This window comes from Orcinus orca, chromosome 14, assembly GCF_937001465.1.
Source record: "Orcinus orca chromosome 14, mOrcOrc1.1, whole genome shotgun sequence".
Classification (NCBI taxonomy): domain Eukaryota; kingdom Metazoa; phylum Chordata; class Mammalia; order Artiodactyla; family Delphinidae; genus Orcinus; species Orcinus orca.
The window spans coordinates 30,141,556-30,157,390 of NC_064572.1; the positions used below are offsets into that span (position 1 = coordinate 30,141,556).

Below are 15,835 nucleotides of genomic sequence, written 5' to 3' on the forward strand. Positions count from 1 at the left end.
ACTTCAATTTGTAGGATGCACAAAGAAGAGATGAGGCAGGATGGAGTTGTGGTTACATGTGTAAGCTCTAGAGCCAGGCTGCCTGCATGAGGACCCTCAATCCCCACTTATTGGCTGTGTGACCATGGCCAAGTTGCTTAACGTCTCTGTGCCTGTTTTCTCATCTGTAAAATGGAGATACTAATAGTACCCATCACGTGGGGGTGACAGGAGAATAAAATGTGTTTCTGTACAAGTGTTTAGAGCAGTACGTGGCACACAGCATCAAGAAGAGTGAGCTATTATCCTTATTTTTTTTTTAAAGCAGCTAGAAAAGTAAATTGAGGTCAGATCATAGAGGCCTTTGGATGTCATACTTTCTGTTTGCTAAACACTTGCTGTGTGCCAAGTACTTTACAGACCTTCTCACTGAGCCCCATACAACCTAGCAAAATTGTTAGCAAAGTCTCCATTTTATAGATAAGGAAACAGGCTCAGAGAGGCAGAGTAGCCTGCCCAGGGTCACTCAGCCAGGTGGAGGCAGAGGTAGTAATGAAACCCAAGTCTGTCTGGCACTTAGCTCTTTCTTCAACGTGGAGATTTAGAGAGACGTGACAGAGGCAGCATGGGGACATCCCCTGGGCTGGAGTCGCAGCCAGGGGCAGAGCATGGATGCTGTAGCCATGGGTCCCTAGGCTGGGAGAGTGGGAGGTGACAGGGGAAGGAGAGATGCAGGCAAGCCTGGAACGCAAGGAGATGAGGAGGCCCCAAGGCCACAGCACACAGCTCACCATTCAGAGCTCAGGGACAAGCCATTGAGTCATTTTGGGAAAACATGACATCACTGAGTCTTGCTGTCTGCTGCCCACCTGCCAGTCCTCGTGCCCAAAGTCCTGCAAGGGGACCCTCACACCCAGGTAGCAGGGCCAGGTCAGCTCCCTGGCTTTCTGCCCTGAGTTCTCCCCAACCTCTGTAGCCCCATCTTCCCACTGCTCCCCTCCCTGCCTGCGGCCTCCACACCGCCCCCACTCATAAACCCGAATGAGGCAGGAGCTTCTGGAAGTGATGATGAGCATGAACAGCTTCCAAAAGGGCCTCCATGCCAGGCCTGTGACTGGAATTCCTGGTGGGAAGGGGACAGCTGTGTCGAGTTTTTAGAGCTGTTCTTCCCTTAAGAATGGTGCCTGCAGGACTTCCCTGGTGGCGCAGTGGTTAAGAATCTGCCTGCCAATGCGTGGGACACGGGTTCGGGCGCTGGTCCGGGAGGATCCCACGTGCCGCAGAGAGGCTGGGCCCATGCGCCGCAACTGCTGAGCCTGCGCTCTGGAGCCCGCGAGCCACGACTACTGAGCCCACGAGATGCAGTACTGAAGCCCACACGCCTAGAGCCTGTACTCCGCAATGGGAGAGGCCACTGCCGTGAGGAGCACACACACCGCGGCGGAGAGTGGCCCCCACTTGCCACAACTGTAGAGGACCCATGCGCGGCACCGAAGACCCAACGCAGCCAAAAATAAGTAAATAAATAAATTTATAAAATAAAATTAAAAAAAAGAATGGTGCCTGCTATTCCATTGGAATCACTTCTTAAAAGTAAAGCCTGGTTGAGCTGTGTGCTCATGCTATGCCAGATCCCAGCAGCCTCCGCCTTCCTAGAAGGTACAGTTGAGTATCTGAGAGCTCTTTATGTACTAGGTATCCTCAGGCTGGGTGATTTATTTGTGTCAATCTGATTGCATGAGGTAGCCCCATTTTATAGATGCCATTGCTGAGGCCCAGAGAGGTTAGGTGACTTGTCCAAGGTCACATAGCCAGAATTCACTCGGCTGTCCAACTCCAGATGTGCCTATGCTCTTAGCCACTCCAGCCTCAAATAAAGCCATCAGAGAATACAGGACGTGGGCTGTACCGAACCTATGCCTGCCAAATTGTGTGGTGCAGACAGGAAGTACTGGAGAATTTTCATCTCAGAGTGTGGGTTACGCCCCAGAGCTTGTTGGAGGCTGTGGAGACATTTAGGAGGTGACAGAGAGCTCCAGCTTCTTTGGCCTAGCAAACCCTGCTGACGTGGCCATCTGGGGTGAGACTCTCCCCTCTGGAAGGAGCACCGGGGCTCAGGGGGTGCCTGTCCTGGTTTTAAAGGCCAAACCTGGAAAAGGAGTATGAGTCAAGCAAGGGGCCAAGTGCCAGCTTCCTCAGCCCAGTCTGCGGGTACAGGATGCCAGGCTGCTGCAGCTGCTGCTGCCACTCACAGCTCCCTCCCAGACCGCAGGAGGGGCTGGTGGCCAGCCCACTCACTCTCACCACGACCTAGCAAGGGAGGCACGGTTATCCCCATTTAACAGGTGAGGACGTTGAGGCTTAGAGAGGTTTTCTGGTGCACCGGAACTCCCTTGGCCGGAAAAGAGAGGAACTGAGACTCTTTAAGTCTTCTTTCTGCCAGGAGGCAGACAGAAGGAGGGAGGGGTTAGCCTGCCCTCTGACACTGAGCCGCGCAGGCTGGCTGTTCTCAGGCCTGCATTTCTGATTCATCTGCAATCACCAGGTCCTGATGTTGCAAGGCGAATAACCTCTGGAGTGAGAAAAGCTCTGATTTCCCTTGAGCTATGAGTCACCATTTCTCTGGGAGCACTTTTGAAGCCATAGAGCTCCTCCCCAGGCTTCGAGGGGCAGTTCCTTCTCTGCCCAAGTGCCAGCCCCACACTGGCCCTGGCAGAGCCTGTCTATGGAAGGGCCAGGAAACAAAGGGCCTCCACGAGAGGCCTGGCCTTGGTGATTACCCAGCATGTGACACCCTGCCTTGCTCTCCACAGACAGGTGCCAGATTCCCAGAGATCTGTGGGGTCTGCAGCCTTCAGGGATCCCTTGTCCCCTTTAATGCCCAAGGCCCATGTGGTCAGCACAAGTACACCTGCCCTCTCCAAAGATGTCTGGGAATCCCCCAGGATTCCCCAGTGTACAGGGCGGCTCCTCCAGACACCCCTCCCCCCACAGGAGGGAGGGGACCGAAGCGTTACTCCCTCCTTGTCAGTCTCAGGCCTGATCACCATGGTAATAATTTCTGGAGAGTTGTCACTTTTCTCACAGAGAAAGTAGACTGTTACGTTCGACTGTAGGGGCAGTTCTGCTTCGCACTGCCCCCAGATTTTCCTTCTGCGATAAGATTTTGGCTTTGCCTCTGCTTAAATTCAAAAGCGTGTTCAAATGACTTTTCCGAAATGAGAGTCTCACCTCAGAAGAACTTTGCCTCTACCTCTACAGGTAGAAAACTGATACCTGCTTTTATTTTATTTTCATTAAATTTTATAAAATAAGTAATCCATGCCCATGGTATAAAATTGGAAAGGTACAAAAGGATATGTGGTGAAATCTCTTTCCCACGCCTGACCCAGACACCCAGGTCTTTCCACGAAGGCAACCGGCAATATTAGTTTCTTGTGTGTAAGCTGCTTTTAAATTATCTAGTTTTAAAACAAATCATACTCCACTGGGCTTCCAGTTCCACCACCGTTTTTGAGGCACAACTGAAAAACTGCAGCTCAGGAAGTAGTAGGGGCCGCCCGCAGAGTGCAGCTCTGCCTAAGACTGTCCCTTACAAGCGGTGCTGGCTGCCCACATCCCTCAGGGGTCACCTTGGGTTCACCCACCCCACGTCCCTTATCCCCCGCAGCTCCAGGCAGCTAGCCCCTGGCTGTCCCCAGCTTCCAAGTGTGGCTCCTTCAGGCTCCACGTGAAACCGGTGCTCCCCACTGCCCCTTCTCCATTTTGCCCTCTAGTCTGGCTGGGCAGGGGCCTGCAACGGGGGCCTGTGGGGTCAGGGCCTGGTGACGGTGATGTGACCAGACTCTGCTGCCTCTTGGCTGCACTGAATGTTCAGAGTCCCCTAGGGGCTCACACAGGTAAGGTCCACTCCTATCCTGAGTGTGACCAGAGGCCTCCCTGCTCCCCTCCCCTTCTCCCCTCCTTTCCTCTTCCCTCCTTTCCTCTCCCTTCCTCCCTGCTCCTCCCCTCCTTTCTTCTTCCCCAGCATATTTATCAGGTGCTGTACAGCAAACATTAACCCTAACATAAAGCGGAAAGTGATAAGAATGGCGCAAGGTGGAGAAGAATGCTGCTAGGAGAGCCCTGTCCTTGAGACTGGCCTTCAGCAGACCCTGCCCTTCACGTCCTGGCCTTGTACCTCCTGCTGGGTGACCTTGGGCAAGTCACTTAACTTTTTGGTTTTTTTTAATAAATTTATTTATTTATTTATTTTTGGCTGTGTTGGGTCTTCGTTGCGGTGTGAGGGCTTCTCATTGGGGTGGCTTCTCTTGTTGCGGAGCACAGGCTCTAGGTGCGTGGGCTTCAGTAGTTGCGACACACAGGCTCAGTAGTTATGGCTCACAGGCTCTAGAGTGCAGGCTCAGTAGTGGCGGACCAGGGCTCGAACCCGTGTCCCCTGCATTGGCAGGCGGATTCTTAAGCACTGCGCCACCAGGGAAGCCCCACTTAGCTTCTTTGTACCTCCCTTTCAAATCTGATTAAGGAAGGAGAGGGTGGCAGTAAGGATCCAGAGGGCTGGTGGGAGAACCTGGAGCTGCCAAAGGGCTTTCTAAGAGGGTGACAGATGTGGGGTAGGGGGGGGACAGTGCTCTTCCTCTAAGGGAATCATTATGAATGTGGGGGAGGGCTCTGGGGACACGTGGGGTCTGGGCTCAGACTTAGGGCATGAATGGGGGAGGGGTGGCCCTTTGGGCAGCACTATCCTGTCTTGGCAAATGGCTTCCCTTTTCCACACAGCGATGGACTTTCCTCGGCTTTGTATTTTTTAAGTAGTGGCTTTATTTTATTTTTTAATTTTATTTTTTAAATATTTAGTTATTTAATTGTACCAGGTCTTAGTTGCGGCTTATGAGCTCCTTAGTTGCGGCATGCATGTGGGATCTAGTTCCCTGACCAGGGATCAAACCCCGGCCCCCCGCATTGGGAGCGCAGAGTTTAGCCACTGTGCCACCAGGGAGTCCCTAAGTAATGGCTTTATTTTTGTAATAATGATAGATGTTTAACATACAAAATTCAAGTAAAATGGATGAATACTGAGAAGAAAGCAACAAATCACCCCTCAACCCTACATCCAGATGTAACTGGTTAGCTACCTGGTCCACATACTTCTCTAGGCATATATATAAAGAAAGGGGGGCAGTGGAGGGACAGAAAGTTTTATAAACATGGGGGAAATGCACAATTTAATTTAGCTTTAGGCCAGTGTTGTAAAGAGGCTGTCTGCCCCCAAAGCTGCCCCTCTCATCTGTTCAATAACCTACATGAGGGCCTGGTGTGGGGCAAGGGAACGTTTATGCCAGGATCTTTTTTTTTTTTTTCATTTTCACCAAGAACTTTATTGAACAATTTTGTTCCACTACCTTCTGCCATTTTTCAGGCAACTTCATGATTCTGTCTTCCGAAAATTTTTTATCTTTTTGAACAAACAACTGTTCCAGGTGCCTTTTACAGTCTTCCAGGGAATTGAAATTTTTTCCATTAAGAGAATTTTGTAAAGACCAAAATAAATGGAAATCCGAAGGTGCAATGTCTGGTAAATATGGAGGATGAATCAGAACTTCCCAGCCAAGATGTAACAGTTTTTGCCTGGTCATCAGAGAAACATGCGGTCTTGCGTTATCCTGACGGAAGATTATGCATTTTCTGTTGACTAATTCTGGACGATTTTTGTCACGTGCCTCTTTCAGTTGGTCTAATTGGGAGCAGTACTTGTTGGAATTAATCGTTTGGTTTTCCGGAAGGAGCTCATAATAGAGGACTCCCTTCCAATCCTACCATATACACAACATCCCTTCTGTGGATGAAGACCAGCCTTTGGTGTGGTTGGTGGTGGTTTATTTCGCTTGCCCCACTCTCTCTTCCATTCCACACTGTTGTACAGTATCCACTTTCCATTGCCCGTCACAATTTGTTTTAAAAACACGTTTTCATTATGTTTCAGTAGAGAATCGCATGCGGAAATATGGTCAAGGAGGTTTTTTTCGCTTAACTTATGTGGAACCCAAACATCAAAGCGATTCACATAACTAAGCTGGTGCAAATGATTTTCAAGGCTTGGTTTGGATATTTTGAGTCTGTCGGCTGTCTCCTGCGTGGTATAACATTGATTTTTCTCAATTATTGTTTCAATTTGATCGCTATCAACTTCAACTGGTCTACCCAACCGTGAAGCCTCATCCAGCGAGAAATCTCCAGCGCAAAACTAAAAAAAACACTTTTGACACGTTCCGTCAGTCACAGCACCTTCTCCACACACTGCACAAATCTTTTTGTTCATGCCAGGACCTTTAAAACCTCTTTAAATTCAGACAAATTACAAAAAGGGAGCCGGTTGAATCACAGATCTTCCTTGACTTTTGATGAGGTTACAGCCTGATAAACCCATCATAAATTGAAAATGCATTTAATACAGCTAATCTACCAAACATCATAGCTTAGCCTAGCCTACCTTAAACGTGCTCAGAACACTTACATTAGCCTACAGTTGGGCAAAATCATCTCACACAAAGCCTATTTTATAATAGAGTGTTGAACCTCTCATGTAATTTATTGAATACTGAAAGTTTATAACAGAACGGTTGTGTGGGCATAGAATGGTTGTGTTATCAGTTGTTTACCCTCGTGACCGTGACTGGGTGACTGACTAGGAGCCCCAGCTGATCGTACGGCATATCACTAGCCCCAATTCATGTACGGTTGCTACTGAATGTATGTCGCTTTTGCACCATCTTAAAAGTCAACCATCTTAAGCCGGGGACCTTCTGTAGTACACTCTGGCTGTAGAACAGTGGCTTTCAATCTTTTGGACCAAAGCCTCAGACAGAGACACACACACATCACTGAAACGAAAGTCGTATGACACCCGTGCATGTCCTTATTACGCATCCTTAATACACTCTGATATTTTCTGTCTATACAGTTCTGTTCTTTAAAAAAATAAAAGCTTGTCCAACCTACCAAATTGATTGCACAACTGAAATTTGAAACGTATGGCTCTAGAACAGTGATTTTCAAACTTGAGCGTGCATCAGAATCACTTGCAGCGCTTGTTAAGACAGCTTGCCATGCCCACCCCGAGAGATTCTGATTGAGGAGGTCTGGGGAGGGGCCTGAGAATGTGCATTCTGTCAAGTTCCCAGGTGCTTCTGGCCCACTTTGAGATCCCACCCTCCTAGAATATGTTTTTCTTGTTTTTTTGTTTTGCGGTACGCGGGCCTCTCACTGCTGTGGCCTCTCCCACCGCAGAGCACAGGCTCCGGACGCGCAGGCTCAGCGGCCATGGCTCACGGGCCCAGTCGCTCCGCGGCATGTGGGACCTTCCCGGACCAGGGCACGAACCCGTGTCCCCTGCATCGGCAGGCGGACTCTCAACCACCGCGCCACCAGGGAAGCCCCTAGAATATGTTTTAAGACAATGTACTCCCTTGGCAGAGACTACCAGAGGGTTTTCTGTATTCAACAGATAATGATTGCTGATGGCTAGCACAAGCATTGCAGGTCTCTGGCAGTTTTGAGGATGCTGATCGGGCACTGTCTTTGGGATCTTCAACACCACACTCCTGAAATCCAGCTCACTATTAATACCAAGTGCTGAAGAAAGGTCCTGCTAAGCAAAAGGACATTTATGCCCAACCCTGGTTGAATTGCCTGCCTCTTAATACCAAGCCCACAGAACATAAAACGCCCCCAGCCCTTTTGAAAACACTGTTCTACAGGCAACGAAAGGTGCCATTTACCGTGTGGATTGCACCTTTCTGTTTTTTTAAACAGAAGAAGGGAGGTGAAGTGTGAGCACCCCATGGAGAAAGCTGTCCCCTGGCTCTGGTTGGGGTCTGGTGGATTTCACTGTCCCCGGATTGCCAGCTTTAATGGGAAACTCTTCCTGGCCTGAGTGCCCACATCAGCACCCGAGCTTTCCAGCCTGCTAACTTCTGAAACTGGCCTATAGTTCCAAGCTGCCTCTGTTCCTCCAACCCCTAATCCTTCCCCTTCCCCTTCCCCTTCGTAGCCTTGGGGCCCTGCCCCAGCCCTGCAGTTTTCCAGAAGCCAGCCCTCAGCTGGGAGCAGCTTCGTGAGGGAGAGAAGTGTTAAATGGGCACAGAGCCCTTCTGTTCCATTAACAATGGCCCGTTGATGACTGGATCCTGCCCGGTTGGCCCCCTTGACTGGACTTCGGAGAGGAGGAAAGACTCCAGCCCCCCAGGCAGCTACTTCTGGGTGTGAGGTTGATTCAGAGGCCAAGGCCTCTGTCTGCCCACAGAACCTCATTCTTCAGGCCCTGATGCAGCAGTGAGAAGCCCTCTCACCCCTCCCATCCCATCCCAGGGGTAGTTTGGGGCCCCAGGAGTGATTCACTTCAGTCTAATTCAACAAGCATCTATTGACCAGCTCCTGGGCACTGAGGCTCAGTGCTAAGTAGCTGTGGGAATAAGAATAACTGCTGACATGAATTCAGTGCTTATTATAGTCAGCCCCACCCTGGCTACCCAACAGAGTCACTAGGGAGCTTATAAAAATTGCAAAGCATAGACACTTCCCCCACCCCCACATTTTCAGGAGTGAATCCCGGGCACTATTTTGTAAAAGCTCTCAAAGTGCTTCTCATGCCCAGCTGAGATTAAGCACCACCAGTCTCCTACTGGCTAAACACTACGCTGAGCATTTAACTTGCAGCATCCGGTTTCATGGGGTACGTGCTTGTGGGAGGCTGAGTAATTCCTCCCCCCCACAAGATCTCCACATATGAATCCCCACATCTGTGGACATGTTACGTCACATGGTAAAAGGGACTTTGCAGTGTGATTAAGGATTTTGAGATAGGGAGCTTATCCTGGATTATCCAAGTGGGCCCAGTGTAATCATCAGGGTCCTTATAATAGGGAGATTTGACTACAGAAGAGGCGGTCTGAGTAATACATTAAGAAAGACTCAACCAGCCATTGCTGGCTTTGAAGATGGAGGAAGGGGCCATGAGCCATGGAAAGCAGGCAGCCTCTAGAAGCTGGAAAAGGCAAGGAAGAAGGTTCTCCCAGAGACTCCAGAAGGAATGCAGGCCTGCTGACACGTTGATTTTAGGCCAGTGAAACTGACCTTGGACTTGACATTCAGAACTGGAAGATAATAAATATGTGCTGTTTTAAGCTACAAAGTTTGTGGTAGTGTGTTAATACAGGGCTATTACTAACCGTATTTTATAGACGAGGCACAGAAATATGAGGCACTCACTTGGGGTCACACAGCTAGTGGATGGCAGAGCTGGAACAGAAGGAACTCAGGTGCATCTGACCCCTTAATCTGTGCTCTCTCCACCTTACTGCACTGCCGCTACTTTGCAGCCAAACAGACATGAATTCAAATCCCAGTTCTGCCATGTTCTTTGTGTCCTTTGCTAGTGATGGGTACATCTGGCCGGGGGGGAGGCTGCATGGGGGAACATGTGACAACCAATTGGAATGCTAGGGTGGGCCAGGTTGTTTCCAGGTGGAGCACCATGTGGAAGAGTTTGGACTTGATTCTGAAGGAATGGAGCCCACAGGGTGCCAGCCTATTCTTCCCTCTGCATTTCATGATGCTGCCTCAGACTTTCAGGCCCACTCAGTCTCTGGGATCTGGCCCTACTGCAGCAACCCAGCTCCCGTGCAGAACTGCAGGGTTGGGGCCAGGAGCAGCATTCTACTCACTGTCACCTGCAGCCAGTGACAACTGCTTGTCTGGGGTGACGAGTAAGCTCCCATTTCACGGAAGGCCAGCAATGGCCCAGTGCCTCCAAAGCACATCTCTTCGAAGGCTCTCCTGCAGCCCTGCATTTGGGGCCATGCATGTCTTAGAGAAGGAATGTGAGATATAAAGAGGTCCAGAGAGTTGTTCAGAGTCACACAAGTTGGTACAGGTCCTGGCCAAGACTCTGATCTGCCCACTGCTGTACAGCTCCTGCCTTTTGGCTAAATCTGCCCGCTCAGCACTACAGCATAGTGGTTGAGTCCGTGGACTATGGAGACAGACTTCCTGGGTTCCAATCCCACCTGATAACTGAGGGCAAGTTGTTTGGCCACCGCTTGCGTTAACAGGGGGTGGTGATTATTATCTATAAGGTACTGTGGTACCTTTCTCACAGGGTTGTCCTGAGGACTAAATGTATTTATGTGTGTGAAGTGCTTGGAACAGTGCCTGGTTCATTAGAAGTGTTAACTTCTGTTATGATTCAGCTCCCTGAGGGCACAGACTCTTTTCCTCCCTCTATTCCCAATGGCTCTTCCCATGCTTTGCACAGAGCAAATACTCAGCAAATGAATTTACTGGTTGAATGTGAGCTTTTATTAGCCAGAGGCTCACTAGGTACTTTCCCAAATATATGCAATTTTCAAAAATTCCACCTTAGTTATTCAAACCCTTCTCTTCCTCCTTCTTGCCTGGGAGCTGCAGAATTGCCTGCAGCAAGCCTGAAGCTTGCTCTGCCCAGGGGTAGGTCCCATGAGCAGTTCAGAGATAACCAGGCATCCCCAGGTATCACCAACCCTTGAGTGCAAGGTAACTGGCACAGTTAGCATGGCTGCCCAGATCTCCTCAGTTCAAGGCCATGCCTGACCCACCTGCTCAGGCCTCCTCTGGGTCTCTGAGCCCTGTGGCAGCACAGCCCGAGCACCTAGTCCCGAGTGGCGTCCTAGCTCCTCTCCTATCTGAAGCTCACACCAGGCCTTCCAGCTGATGAGAGGGTCAGATGTCGTGTCATCCCCTCCAGAGTCCTATCCCCGTCTTTCTTCTTCCCCTACTGTGAGGATGGGCTTCCTCATCGTTTTACTTCCTCAGAAAGCCCCCAAGCTTGTCCTTGCACATGAATAGACTCCAGGAGGGTGGCCAGTCCATGGTGTTCCAAAAAGCCAAACTCGGAATTCCAGATTGGACTCAACTCCTTCACTCCTGCCCCAGGAAGGCCATTTCTGCTCAATCTTGTCACCCACCTCTAGCTCCATTTTCCAAAGACCTCTTTAAAACCTGCCTACTGTTGTGGTGGCTGGTTTTCTTTTCTTTTTTTCTATTTAATTACACTTTTTTTGGTTTTGAGATAATTACAGATACATGTGCAGTTTTAAGAAATAATACAGAGAACCCATTATGCGGTTTCCCCCAGTGGTGCAAAACTCTCGTGCAATATCACAATCAGGATACTGATGCTGATATAGGCAAGATTCAGAACATTTCCATCACCACAAGGACCCCTCATGTTGCTGTACTATAGTTATGCCCACTTCCCTTCTGCCCTCACCATTCTTTAACTCCTGGCAATACTAATCTGTTCTGCTATCTTATAATTTTGTCATTTCAGGAATGTTATATAAATGGAATCATGCAGTATGTCACCTTTTGAAATTGGCGTTGTTCACTCAATACCTCACAAGTTCATTCAAGTTGTTGTATCTGTAGTGCATGCCTTTTTATTGCTGGGCAGTATGCCACGGTATAAGGGAGCTGGTTTTAAATGGACCACTCAAACATAGGCCTAAAAGCTTCCCAAGCACCGTATCCCAAGTAAAACAAGAATACTGGCATGTTCACCCGGCATCCACGCCTGGTCAACAAGAGATCAGCAACACGCCTGTCAGTATGGCCTTGCTGCTGAGCTAGGGTGCACACCGCCAGCAGCTCCCCTGGCTGAGATGCCCTGAGGTGGCGCTCTCTAAGGAAGCTGGGTGCTCTCTAAGTCACGGCTCTCAATCTTCGATCACCTAGGGAGCTTTAAACAATTGATACCCAAGCCATACCCAGACCAATTCAATCATAATCTCTGGGTGTGGGACCCGGGCCTCAGCAATTTCTGAAACTCCAGATGATTCTCACATGCTGTCAGGGTCGAAAAGCAGTGCTCAAGCAGATTCAGCAAATGCACAACAGCGTGCTACCCCTCTAGCCGCAGTAGACGTCACCAAGCAGTCACCACACTCTTTTCCTGCGGAGAGCGACCTTTTCAAACACGCTTCAGGCAGCCACTTCCAATTGATCGGCCTTGGCCCAGGAATCAAAATGACTTGCCCTCCCAGCTGAGAAGGCTGAAACTGTTTGGCAACCGCCATATCCAGGTGTGTCTAGGCCTGGGACCTGATGCATTAGGTGAGCGGCCCTCCAAATCATGCCAGAAAGGAGTGTCCTTGGCCCATAGTAATAGCAGCAGCAAAGCCACAGCAGGCAAGGATTTTCTGGGCTGGTTCCATAGGAAAAGGCAAAGTGAATCAGCCAGTGTCCTTCCCCTGCGGCAGCCTGCAGCCCAGCTGGGAGAGAGATGTGCGTGCAGGGTGTAAACCAACAGTGCCATCAGCATAGACAGGGTCTGGCTCACACTGGTCCAGACCTGTAATGATGACCAGCCTGTGTGCAGTCCTCCTTATTTTCAGAGCCTCACACAAGCTTACCTGATGCTCACGACAACCCTGTGGGGCTGACCCAGGCTCAGAGCAGTTAAATACCTTGCTTAAAATCACCAGAGAGGGCTTCCCTGGTGGCGCAGTGGTTAAGAATCTGCCTGCCAATGCAGGGGACATGGGTTCGAGCCCTGGTCCGCGAAAATCCCACATGCCGCAGAGCGACTAAGCCCGTGCACTACAACCAACTACTGAGCCTGCGCTGTAGAGCCCGCGAGCCACAACTACTGAGCCCACGTGCCACAACTACTGAAGCCTGTGCTCCGCAACGAAGAGCAGTCCCCGCTCACCACAACTAGAGAAAGCCCACGCGCAACGAAGACCCAACGCAGCTATAAATTAATTAATTTTAAAAATCACTAGAGAATAAATGGGAGAGCTGGCACCCAAACCAAGTCTGATTGCAAGTCCCCCCTGTCTAGTCCTCAGAGCAGTTAGACATTGACAGCCTGGACCTCTCTCCCCACCTTCAGACTCCGGCTGTCCTCTCCAAGGGCTGGGTATAGATGGACTCCTTCGTGGCCATTGATCAGCCCAGACAATAGCAGTAGTTGGTGTGGGCTAAGACCCAGGCTGCTCCCCTCTCTCCTACCGCTAACTCCCCTACAGATCTGGCGCCTGGATGGTGGGCAGAACTCCCTAGTGAAAAAGAGAAGAGTCACAAGGAATAAAGCCCCTGCCTACTGTTAACAGGAAGGATTAAATGGGGGCTTGAGGCAACTGTGGGACTGCGGACCACCCTGGACAATCCAAATTCTGTATCCTCTGCATTGAAGACAGTAGGATTGGAAAAAAAACCAGGGAGCAAAAGAAATTCTCCTCTCCATCTGTCCCTTACATGAACATTCTCCGGTGCAGAAAGTCTCCTTAGGAATGTCAGTCAGTGGGAGAAAGCAGGAAGGGGACCCTGGGCTTATGCACTGAGAGTTTTTCTCTTCCCAGTAATCTCAGAAATCCTGTCATGGTGGCTCAGCACCACAAAGGCTAATTTTGTACTTGCATCACCTCTGATGCAGGTGGGGTGACTCTCCAAGCAGCGGCTCAGGATCTGGGCTGCTTCTACACTGTATTAAGCTAGTTGGAACATGTGGCCTCCAGTCTTGTCACAGCAAGAGAAGAGAGGACCTGGGGAATGTGTGGGATCATTTTACAGGACTTGAAGTGGCTTATATCACTTTAACCTACATCCCCACAGGTCAGAACCTGGTCACTGGCCCAACCTAACTGCAGGAGGGGCTGGGGAAGGTAGACAGCATGTGGGTACCCGGTGAGCACCAAGTTTCTGCCAGTTGTTTCCCTAGAATTTCACCCACACAATATATTATGGAACATTTGGTTCTTCAATCCAGTTTGGGAAAAGGTGGCACCACGCATCATTTTGATTTGCCCGTATATGCTTTCTTTAGGCAACTGGCCTCAACCTTTTTCTGCTGTAATACCCATGGCAGGTTATGTTCACACTCAAGACGCACTCCAATGGACTTGCCCAAATTTTCCCCAAATCCAAAAAACACTTTGTAGGAAAGCCCTAAGACTTCTAAAATTTTTGGCTCTTATTCATAAAAACATACAAAGGCATGTGAGTGACAATATAAAATTAGCCGTGTGAAGATCTCTGCCAGCTGTGGTGTGGAAGGGATCAGCAGCCATTCTGTGCAGTGTCCTAGGCTCTCTGTAACGCTGCCTCCACTCTCATTCATGAAAGCACAAGCCAAGCGAGGGAGAAAGGTAGAATTATAAGAACCTTGCAACCATTGCAGTTCTTTTCAAAAGGATTTTTTTTTTTTTGCAAATTTTGATGCTTTAACTATTCTTAGTGACCTCACCATTAATTGTAATCTGTGGTGTTTTGTTCAGTAAAGGCCTTTATGTGTTAAATGAAAGGCTTGGAGGATGGATGTACAAGGCACATGTGCTTGAATGGAAGGTTTATGTAGGAGGAGACTTGGAATTTGGCTGGCATTGAGGGGTGATGTCAGACAGCAGAATGGTAAACTAAAGGAGGGTGAGGAATTTTGTTTGGTAGCCAGTAAGGATCCTGTAAAGTTGGAGGGGCAAACCGGTTTTATCTCACATGCCAGCTCTAATGGATTGGCACTGCACTGAGAAGTCTTATGAGGCTACATCTAGTCTCAGCTGAAAAGAGGACAATGATTGATTAGTGATGTCTGCCCCAGGCATAGGACTGCTGAGTTGAATGTGTACCATTTATTTGACATCCCTGTGCTGAAGGTTATTGAGTGGGCTAAGCTATGAGAGTCAGGGTGATAAAGTTTGGCAGGGCCATCACTAACCTGGGAGGCAGGAGACCTATGTAGTAGTTCAAGTTTTGTCACCATCCAGTTATGCCTTGGTCAAGCACTTCCCTTCTCTGAACCTGAATTGCTATAGATGAAAAAAGAGGAAGCGTGGATAAGAAAATTTCCAAGTCCTTTCCAATCCTGACGTTCTGCAGTTTTAGGGCAAAAGCCATGTTTTTCATGATTGGTGGGGTAGTGTATAGGATAAATTTCTCTTGGACCTTTCCGAAAGAAATGCACACTTGCACAGTTGAAGGCAAGTACAGCTAGAGTTGGGAAGCCGAGCTGCTTTGTGTAAGGCTGCTGGCCTGAGTCCCTGCTGACAGCATGATTTTGTCCTGGGGGCAAAATCCACTGGCATTCAACTTGACCTCAGCCTGACAGATCTGAGGCCTGATGCCTCTGTTCACCACAGCCAGAGTGGAGCTGGCTACTCCGCAGGGCTCCATTGTACCCCATGGCTTCTGTCATTCTGCAGCCACACTCCTGTCAGCGCACTCAGCACTTCCTGGAGATGGGGGGCCGTATGGAATTTGTGAGCAGCTCTGGCCTATAGGGAAGCTGGGGAGAGAGCATCCTTAAGCGTTCTGCCTATGGTGTTTCTGGGTCTCTCTTCGGCTGCTCTGCTGCTTCAGGGCTACAGGTGACTGCAGTGCTCAGGACAGGGAAAGTCAGCAAGTTTATCCCCAGATGAGACTGAGAGAGGATGAGATGCCCAGAGCCAAATGCTATCCATAAATGAGCAGATGTTGGCTCTGCCTGAGGGGTGTCTCTAGCTGTGGTCAGATCAGGTTATCACTGTTTCCTACACCCTGGTATTTTTAGGGGACTGAGACCCCCACCCCACTGCAACCATTCCAGTACTTGCCACTAGTCACAAGCCACAGAGTCTGCTGCATCTGTAAAGACAGGGTGAGTGGTTCCTTAGTAGGACCATTTATCACAACTTGGGCTTGGATTAAGCATTTCACCAGCATCTTACTGAATTCCTCACGACCACTGAGTATACAGTAGATGCTGTTAAGTGTCCCATTTATAAATAATGAAACCACTCAAGTATAAGTTCCTTTCCTAAGGTCACAGGGCTTCAAAGTCAATATG

The 15,835-nt window shown here is 49.4% G+C and overlaps 2 protein-coding genes across 4 annotated transcripts in view; both read left to right on the top strand.

Annotated features, from left to right (window-relative positions):
• The window catches only part of LOC101273634 (cadherin-23), a 198,519-nt gene extending 184,436 nt beyond the window's left edge, over positions 1-14,083 (top strand). The window contains exon 42 of the mRNA XM_049697264.1: positions 14,071-14,083. The gene's annotated coding sequence lies outside the window, so the exon portion shown is untranslated. The remainder of the gene's footprint in view (positions 1-14,070) is intronic.
• CHST3 (carbohydrate sulfotransferase 3) overlaps positions 1-15,835 on the top strand; it is a 41,341-nt gene that overhangs the window by 9,630 nt on the left and 15,876 nt on the right. The window lies entirely within an intron of this gene.